Here is a 7975-nt window from a genome sequence, read left to right on the forward strand (position 1 = left end):
AGAGACTCCCCTGTGAAAACTGGGGCCATGGCACTACACAATTATAAGAACAGTGTTCACCCCCAAAATGATGTGCTTTCATCTACTTCATCAGCTCAGGTAAGGAGATATTATGCTGCTGGAGCAGACACAGCTTGCAAGTGTCCACGGGCAGCAGAGAGCAGAGCGGGGCAGCCTTGCCCAGGGCAGCCCGGCTGTGCCGCTTCCTTGTCACAAGGCCCAGTGTGGAGCAAGAACACAAAGTTTCTGTCAAGAAGGAGACTTGCTGCCCAGAGGGACAAGGAGTGCAGTTGTTGATATAACAACAGAAAAGGACTTGTGGGAAAATTTGAGGCTGTGCCCCACCAGGAGACCAGGGTGATAATTTCTGCTGCTATTGCCGTTCTTCACACAGGACAGGTCTGGGCATTGGGTCATTACAGCTTCATGTGGCCAGTTTGTTTTGGGGTGTTTTTTCTTATTTGAGTGCCAACCATAGGAAACAAGTTTGATTCATTGCACAACTGTTCCCATTTTGGGGAGTTATTTTTCTTTGGTCTGTTACAAAACTCAGTGTGGGATAAACATCAATAGGGCAAACATTACACTTGCTAGAGGCAACAGCTGTTAAACTTATGCTTGAAGAGAAAGAAAGAAAGAAAATCTTTTTGTGATTACTGCCAGCAACTTCTTCATGCTTTTTGGATAAGAGTGAGACAACGGCTGGTACAGACACATGTTCCTCTCCCTCCCCATCTTGCATTATTAGCAACTGTTAGTGCAAGTCAAAATAATGGTAATTTGCTGGCAATAAGTAATTTTATCTGAAAACAGTTAATTTCCTTCATGTGTGAACACATTCTCAAATGAAAAGGTACAAATTACCAATGGTAATTTTATTGAAATAAATGGGGTTTTAGGCTGTTTGGACTGAAACTTGCACAGTATCTGATGTTTATGGCTATAGCAAGAAAACTATTGTGGCATTTTCATCAAAACATTTGAATGAGAGGTTAAAAACTTGAAATGCTCTGTCTGATAAACTAGTGATGTGACAACACTCTGCATTAAGCAATTGCAGTGTTGCAGTTGGTAGGAAGTGAGATTGTCAACATATCCTCAGACCAAGGAACAAAAATATCATCAAAACACACTTTGCTGTGATTGAGAAATCCTTCCAGTGAGGAGAAATAAAAGACAAAAAACCGAAGGGTTTTGGGCCTGACATCAGGAGCAGGTGACATGCAGTGCGCAGCCCAGCTCAGGCAGTGTTATGGGTGAACCGCTCCTCCAGGCACCTGCCTTCTTCACTCCTTGAAGGCAAGCAGGCCCAAAGCACCTTTGTTTTCACCATTTCCACGTGAGATCATGTATCAGGGCTTCTGTCACCTTCATCAACTCAAGGAAGTTGGGGGAATAAATCTGTGTCCCATCTTGGATGTGTACATATTTTTCCTGGGGAAGGAGTCTGCTTTATTCTTTGAGCTCTGTTGCATGCCTTTCTTAGCCCGTTCTGCCATTTCCCCTGATGGCAGCTGGGCAATGTGTTTTCATACTGGAGGACTTTCTCAGACGGCAGGATGGGGAGAGCATGGCCTCCACCTCCCAAAAGTGAGCATGCACCAGCCTCTCTCAGCAGCTTCCCTGGGCTCAACAGATCTGGCTGGGCACTGCTAACGAGCTGCTTCTTGCTCAGCAAGAGCTGAGCAGCTCTCCAGGCTTGATGAAGCCTCCCTAGGAGGTCCTTCCAAGTCACACAGAGATCCTTTGAGGAGGTGTCATGGCTGGGCTCTGTGGTGCATTAATCAACCCCAGGACTATGATGAGTCCCCAGTGTGATACAGACATAAATCAAGGTAAATGTTGTTGTCAGATATGTCAGGCCAGGCATTTGCAGTAGGCTTTATTGCTATCATGTAAAGGCAGAGACAGGCCTTGCCTGCCATCCCAGGACTGAGCCGGTCACTTGTGTTCAGAGATTATTGAGTCAGATGGAAGCAGGTGAACACATGGGGCAATTTTTGGCAGGGAATGTGCTAAAAGATGCCAAAACCAAGTCACTGCATCTTTTGTCAGGGTTATTAATAAGGAGAGCACACTGGGAGCCCCTCCAGCCCCACCACTGCTGTGTGATGTAAGGCTGCAGCTGGACTGCAAGCCAGCTCCACCTCTGAGTCATTGCCTTGCCTCCAGCACGGCTGTGAGTCATCCCTCCTTGGCTGTTCCTCCTCTCTCAGCTAAAACACAATAGCAAAGCCCAAACAAAAGTGTGTTAGGTGAAGGAAGCATGGTCTTCTCATCAGAAGCCATCACGCACTCCCTGACCTCCTGAGGGATGCCCAGGCAGACTGCTGTGGTTAAGATCCTTTCCTCTCTGTAACACTCTAATTGCCCAGGACATCTGGCATAATCAAGCCCTTTGCTTTCATTTACTCAAATTCCAGTTCACTCACTTCTCAGTCACTGCTTCAACCAGGGGAGCAGGGATGGCTGAGGCTGGCAAGAGCTCATCATGTCCTCTAACCAGCAAAAGCAGCACAGTGTCAGTAGACCTCAAATGAGATCAAGAAAAACTGAGGAGATGGTGCTATGACACCAGCTGCCCTGCAAAGTGAGGGCTCAACCAGAAATTGTGGGTCAGTTTCTCTGAACAGTGGTTTCAAATTAATGGAAACAATTATTTGGATATAATGAGATGATGTCATCTAGACATCATCCAGACAACATTGCACAAATGGGTACATTTGAGCCAGCATTAGAATCCACCTTTCTGATAAAGGAAGCCCAATTAGTGAATTTATTAGTAGCCTTTCTAGCCAGGACCCATTCATCTAGTCTGGATAAATCAGAGATAGACTGGGTCTAAACAGAGCCCTGGTCAACAGAGAGTCCCAGGGGACTCACGGCCCAGCACCAACCACTAGCATGAGCCCACTTCAGAGAAAATGATACCATGCTCAGAGCAAAGATGGCACCCTGAACATGCAGACCAGTCCACTGATACTCATCAGAGCTGATGTTAGAGATGCTCCTTCATCCTTAGCCTGTAGTGCTAAGACTGTGAATGACTTGTCTGGGAAGAGTGCATTGACCCCACTGATGCCTTTACACCATCCTGAACTCTACCCCCAAAGTTCCCAGTGACATTCCCAGCCAACAGCTTTCCCATTTCTTACTGTTGTTGAACCTTCTATGGAGCTCCTTATCTGACCTGGGCTGACCTCCTAAGCAAGCCAGTCCTGCCATGGACTCCCTGCCCTGGTCCCAGACATGACCCTTTTTTCCCTCCCAGGGAGAACAAGGAATTGCCTTTGTGTTCACCTCCTCCATGACCTGCTGAAGGGTGGAAATTCAGCATTCTTCTAGTTTCTTCCAACTTCATTTGCTTTTAGGGCAGAAAACTCCATTTTATTTCCTCTACTGGCTTCTCTTTGCCGCCTGAGAGTTTGGGCTTCATGCTGAGTAGGTCCATAGTGAAAGTATGCAGGGTACAGGTTTGCATCTCCCAGGGGGACAAAATCCCAACTGCAACATCAGATAGAGCCCAGAGCCTCAAATGCTTAGATCCATTTTAAAAAGAGAGGAGGAAAAGCCTAGGAGATGGATGAGAGGAAGAGTGAGAGATGGAAGAGCATAAACCCTGCAGAGCCAAGACATGGCTCAGGGACTGCCAGTTCAGGTGGAGTCTGAACTTGCTGACACAGACCCAAACAGAATGCCACACAACTCAGAACACTTCTGAAACCCTGCAGAGGACTGAAGGAGAGGAAAGTTTTCAAGGAGGTTCTTCATGGCACATTAAAAAAAAAACCTAAAGCAAAACAAAAAACCAAAAAAAACAAAGCAGACAATAAATTTATGAAATGGTGCAAGGTTTTGCCATCATGGGACACTAAGGGAGTTGGCCTCTATCCTGCCACAAGGATACATGCTCTCAGCTGGGCTGCAGGAATGGCAGTCTCTACTCAAGCTGGTGGCTAAACCAGACTGGAAAAGAAGGGGAAGGCAGAGGTATACAAATAGTCTATCCTACTCCTCCTTGTAAGAAATGTTTAAGAGCCCAAGACCTAGGGAGAGAAGAAATTCTGAAATGCCTGTGAAAAAGCATCTTGGCAGAAATGAGGGAAACAACAATATTGTTTTATGAAAAAATTCTTGCCTGAGTTGCCAGGGTTAAGACATGCTGGGTAGAAACAGAGCTGAAAATCACTGGCTACAGGCCATTGGTACATCTGAGCAGAGAAAACACATGTGAAACCAGATCCTTGCTGAAGTCAGGGAGATTTTCACTGTTCGACATGCTTCAAAGTGCTGGTTGCCAAGCCTGAGTTCAGCCCAGTGTTATCAGCACAGCTTTAGGGTGTCCAGCTCAGCTTTGTGAGCCCCCATTTTTCCCTTTATGACTTTATCTGCAGATATACTTGTAACCCTTTGGGCTCAGGCTCTGGCTTGCTGCCTGTGAAGCCAAAGTTGTATCACATGTAAGAGGACTGCCTGGCATAGCTCAGTTCCCATCCCCAGAAATACTTGTCAGCAAACAAGCCTGCCAGGATGTGCAAGGGTAACGTTCACCCCACTGTGCAGAAGGCAGGATGAATACATGAATGCTGAAATCCACATTTTCCTATTTACTACCAGTTATAAATTACCAGCAGAAAAAAGAGATTATTTAGATCAGGGGACTCCATTGATGTAAATGCATTTTAATTCCAGCTTTTTATCCCAAGAGTGATATTTGCTGGTATTTTAAAATTGCCTGTAGGCCTGACAGAGCCAGCTTTCCCCATCTCTAGAACATCCACTGTGAACGTAATTTTCTTGGTTTCCTCTACTTGAATACCTTCCAAGTTTCTAATTGGTGAAAGGACAGGGTTTCTGTTCCTGCAGAGATCTGAAACACAGATTTTCTGGTCAAATGGCAGAGATCCTATTTTGGCAGAGAGTGATTTCCAAATCATCTGTGAGCTGCTCTCTTGCCGGGGAGATGGAGGAGTTAAGGAGTTTCCATGACAGAAAACAGATTCACTCAGGGCTGCACATATGTGCCTGACTGTGCTGGGTGAGGAGGGCTTTGCTCTGCTGTAACATCCCCAGGTGTGGCAGCCCCCTGCTAGGGAGGACTGAGGATGAGAAAAATGAGGATGGGGATGCTAAGGAGAACTCTCCCAAGGTTTTCAGAAAGCTGAATTCCCCTTCACAGGTGTGATACCCAGTGCCCTGTGGACACAGGGAGCCCATGGCCAGCTCCCAAGGTCTGGTGGGCACAGAATGGGGGCACAGGGGGCTCATGGAGCTGTTTCCCCTCTCATCACTCAGGCAGAACAAACACACCCCACACAGATTTCAGGCCCAGGCAAGACTGCTGTGAACTCATTGAAATGAACCCCTCAACAGCCACCTCCTCTTTTACCACATAGCATAAAAATGCAACATACGCACAGTGAAGGGCCTTTCCTCATGGCAGTAACTCTGCAGGGCAGGGGGATATTCAGCCTGAACAGACACAGTGTATTTGGTGTGGTAGGGAAGAGTGGCCAAGACAATATTACATGTAATCTCATATGGCAAAAGTAGGCAAGTGAACTGGAATGCAACCTGTCAGATGCCTGTGATGCTGGAGCTGAGGTGTTCAAACAGGATAACTCAAGTTCTGGGAATAACACTGCTGGTCAGAGGACCCAGACACAGCTGTTTCCTACCTGATTATATGGCACATGCACGTGCCATTAAATGAATAGATGGATGTGGGGTTACTGGGATGTAATTCTAGCATCCTTATCTCCTATTTGGGATTGTAGCCTTCCAACCTGGGTGTTGTAAATTACTGCCTGGAGGAGCTAATGTCTCACTGACTGCTGGAGAGGAAGACCTCGACACCTACCTGAAAAAGCATGCTGGTGGGATTATTCCAAATACTGAATCAGTTAAGATCAGTCTCCTCTCTTAATATGCAAAGGAACTAACTTTGCCTATTAAGTTAGACCAGGAACAACCTGGTCCAGTAGAAGGTGTCCCTGCCCATGGCCAGGGGGTTGGAACTGTATGACTTTTAGGTCTCTTCCAACCCAAACCATTCTGTAATTCTGTGATTCTGTGATAATGAACTTCTGAAAATTGTGTCTTTTTCTTTAACCTTTTAGACTCAGGGCACTGAAGGTAGGTTTGTTGAAAAGGCAGCAGTAATTTGTGATAACAGACCAGAACCAGATCCACCTATCTTCCTTTACATTTGCAGATGTTGCTATTAGACACTTCTTGATGTCTGACCCACCTCTGATCCTGCAGAGATCAAACTTGCAACCTCTTTTTGAGGTGAATAATGGCATGTTCCCAAGCGGTCAGAGGCTGTCAGTGCTTCACTCACAGAGCACGGTGCTACTCGTGAGGAGCTGGCAGGCCCTGGCTCTGGAGTGATATTGGATGTTTGTGTTTCCTGGATCACGTTACTCACACAGGGACAGCAGTGTCTGAGTCTGACAGGAGACAGCTCTAGCAATGCCTACTCTGAGAAACTAGACTGCTTCAGGAGAGCCCAGAGGTGGCTGATGAGAGGACATGAGGCTTCCAGAACTATGCTTGGACTTAAAGGAGACTCTGTGGTGATCTGCATTAAAAAGGATTTTGTTAATTGGACAAGTAAATCAAATACACGCAGACAAACCCTCTGCTGATCATAGTGTTCAGTGGGTTCATAAGGGGGAGGGAAAGGGAAAGGGAAAGGGAAAGGGAAAGGGAAAGGGAAAGGCCCCAGAAGTGGTGAGTCACTGGGTGCAATTTGTCAGTCAATCAGTGACACAGACAACAGTACAAAGCTAACATTCTTGAGCCTAAGCTATTAGAGCATTCTGCCTACCTAGGGAGAGTTCCTCAGTAGTTGTGATAGCAGGATACACCATGGTTTGATATTTCTACAGACATTCAGAGCTTCTGTCCAAGCATAAGAAGCTCTGTTCCAGGAGAGCAATGGGAGCAGGAGTGCAGCTCTCAAATGAGTGCTTGTCTGAAAGAAAGTCACTCAGGGGCCAAAACTGGGGGTCTTTGCCTTCTACGTAAATATATTACATAAAACATGTTCTCCAAAACAACAACTGCAACAAAATATGTACTTCAAAACAACAACTGAGTGCCCTACATTGCCTGGAAGCAAATTCTGTTGTCTTGAGTGACCTCTTGTCTAAAGCATGGATTAAAGCCAGGCAAAAGCTGAAGGGTGTGTGGCACACTGAGATGGGAATGAGGGCTGGCAAGTGCCATTGTTCTCCACTTTGCCTCCCAGTGAACAGCATTTAATTCTGGGTTTGGTTGTCAGAAGAGATTAGATATCTAAATTCTGGAGTTCATAAGTGGTCTGGCTGATCTCTTAGGTGCAGAAAACATGTCGTGCAGCAGAAACTGTCAGATGCATGACTAAACCATTTGTGTATTTCCACAGCAGTATAGTACATGTTTGCAGGAAGTCAACTTTTGAAGAAAACCACTTGAACAGTACAAAAATAATTAAATTAACAAGAGTCCTGGGAAGAAAGGATTATTTTTTCCAGCAGATTGATGGCACGGATGAAGGCTGGGTATCAGCTCTGTGTAAGGGAGCTCTTTCTGTCAGAGCAGCAGCACTAAGGGCTGTTCTGAGAGAGGCTCTTTCCTGGTGAACAGCACCCAAACTTAAATGTTCCTTGAAGATTAATGAAGGCTATGATGTGAATGATGGAAGGAAACCAAACAGAAAAGCAGTATTGGAAAAAGGGGGAAAAAAGGAACGAGCTATTCTTTAAAATGCTCACCAGCAGAGGACACATCTGTTGGGTTTTGGCAGAACAAAAGGACATTGCAAAGAAAGTCAGGGAAGTGCTGCTTTGCAAAATATTCTACAGTCAGCTCTGAAATCATATGTGTTCATAACATCCAGAGGTTTGAGCAGAAGGATATGGAAATGTCTGCTGCATTTTTTCTCCCACAGATGTGGGGATATATTTTTCCTTATAAAAGTAAGGGATGA

This window comes from Melozone crissalis, unplaced genomic scaffold (genome assembly GCF_028551555.1).
Source record: "Melozone crissalis strain CALT ecotype California unplaced genomic scaffold, PUWL_Pcris_2 ptg000027l_1, whole genome shotgun sequence".
Lineage (NCBI taxonomy): Eukaryota > Metazoa > Chordata > Aves > Passeriformes > Passerellidae > Melozone > Melozone crissalis.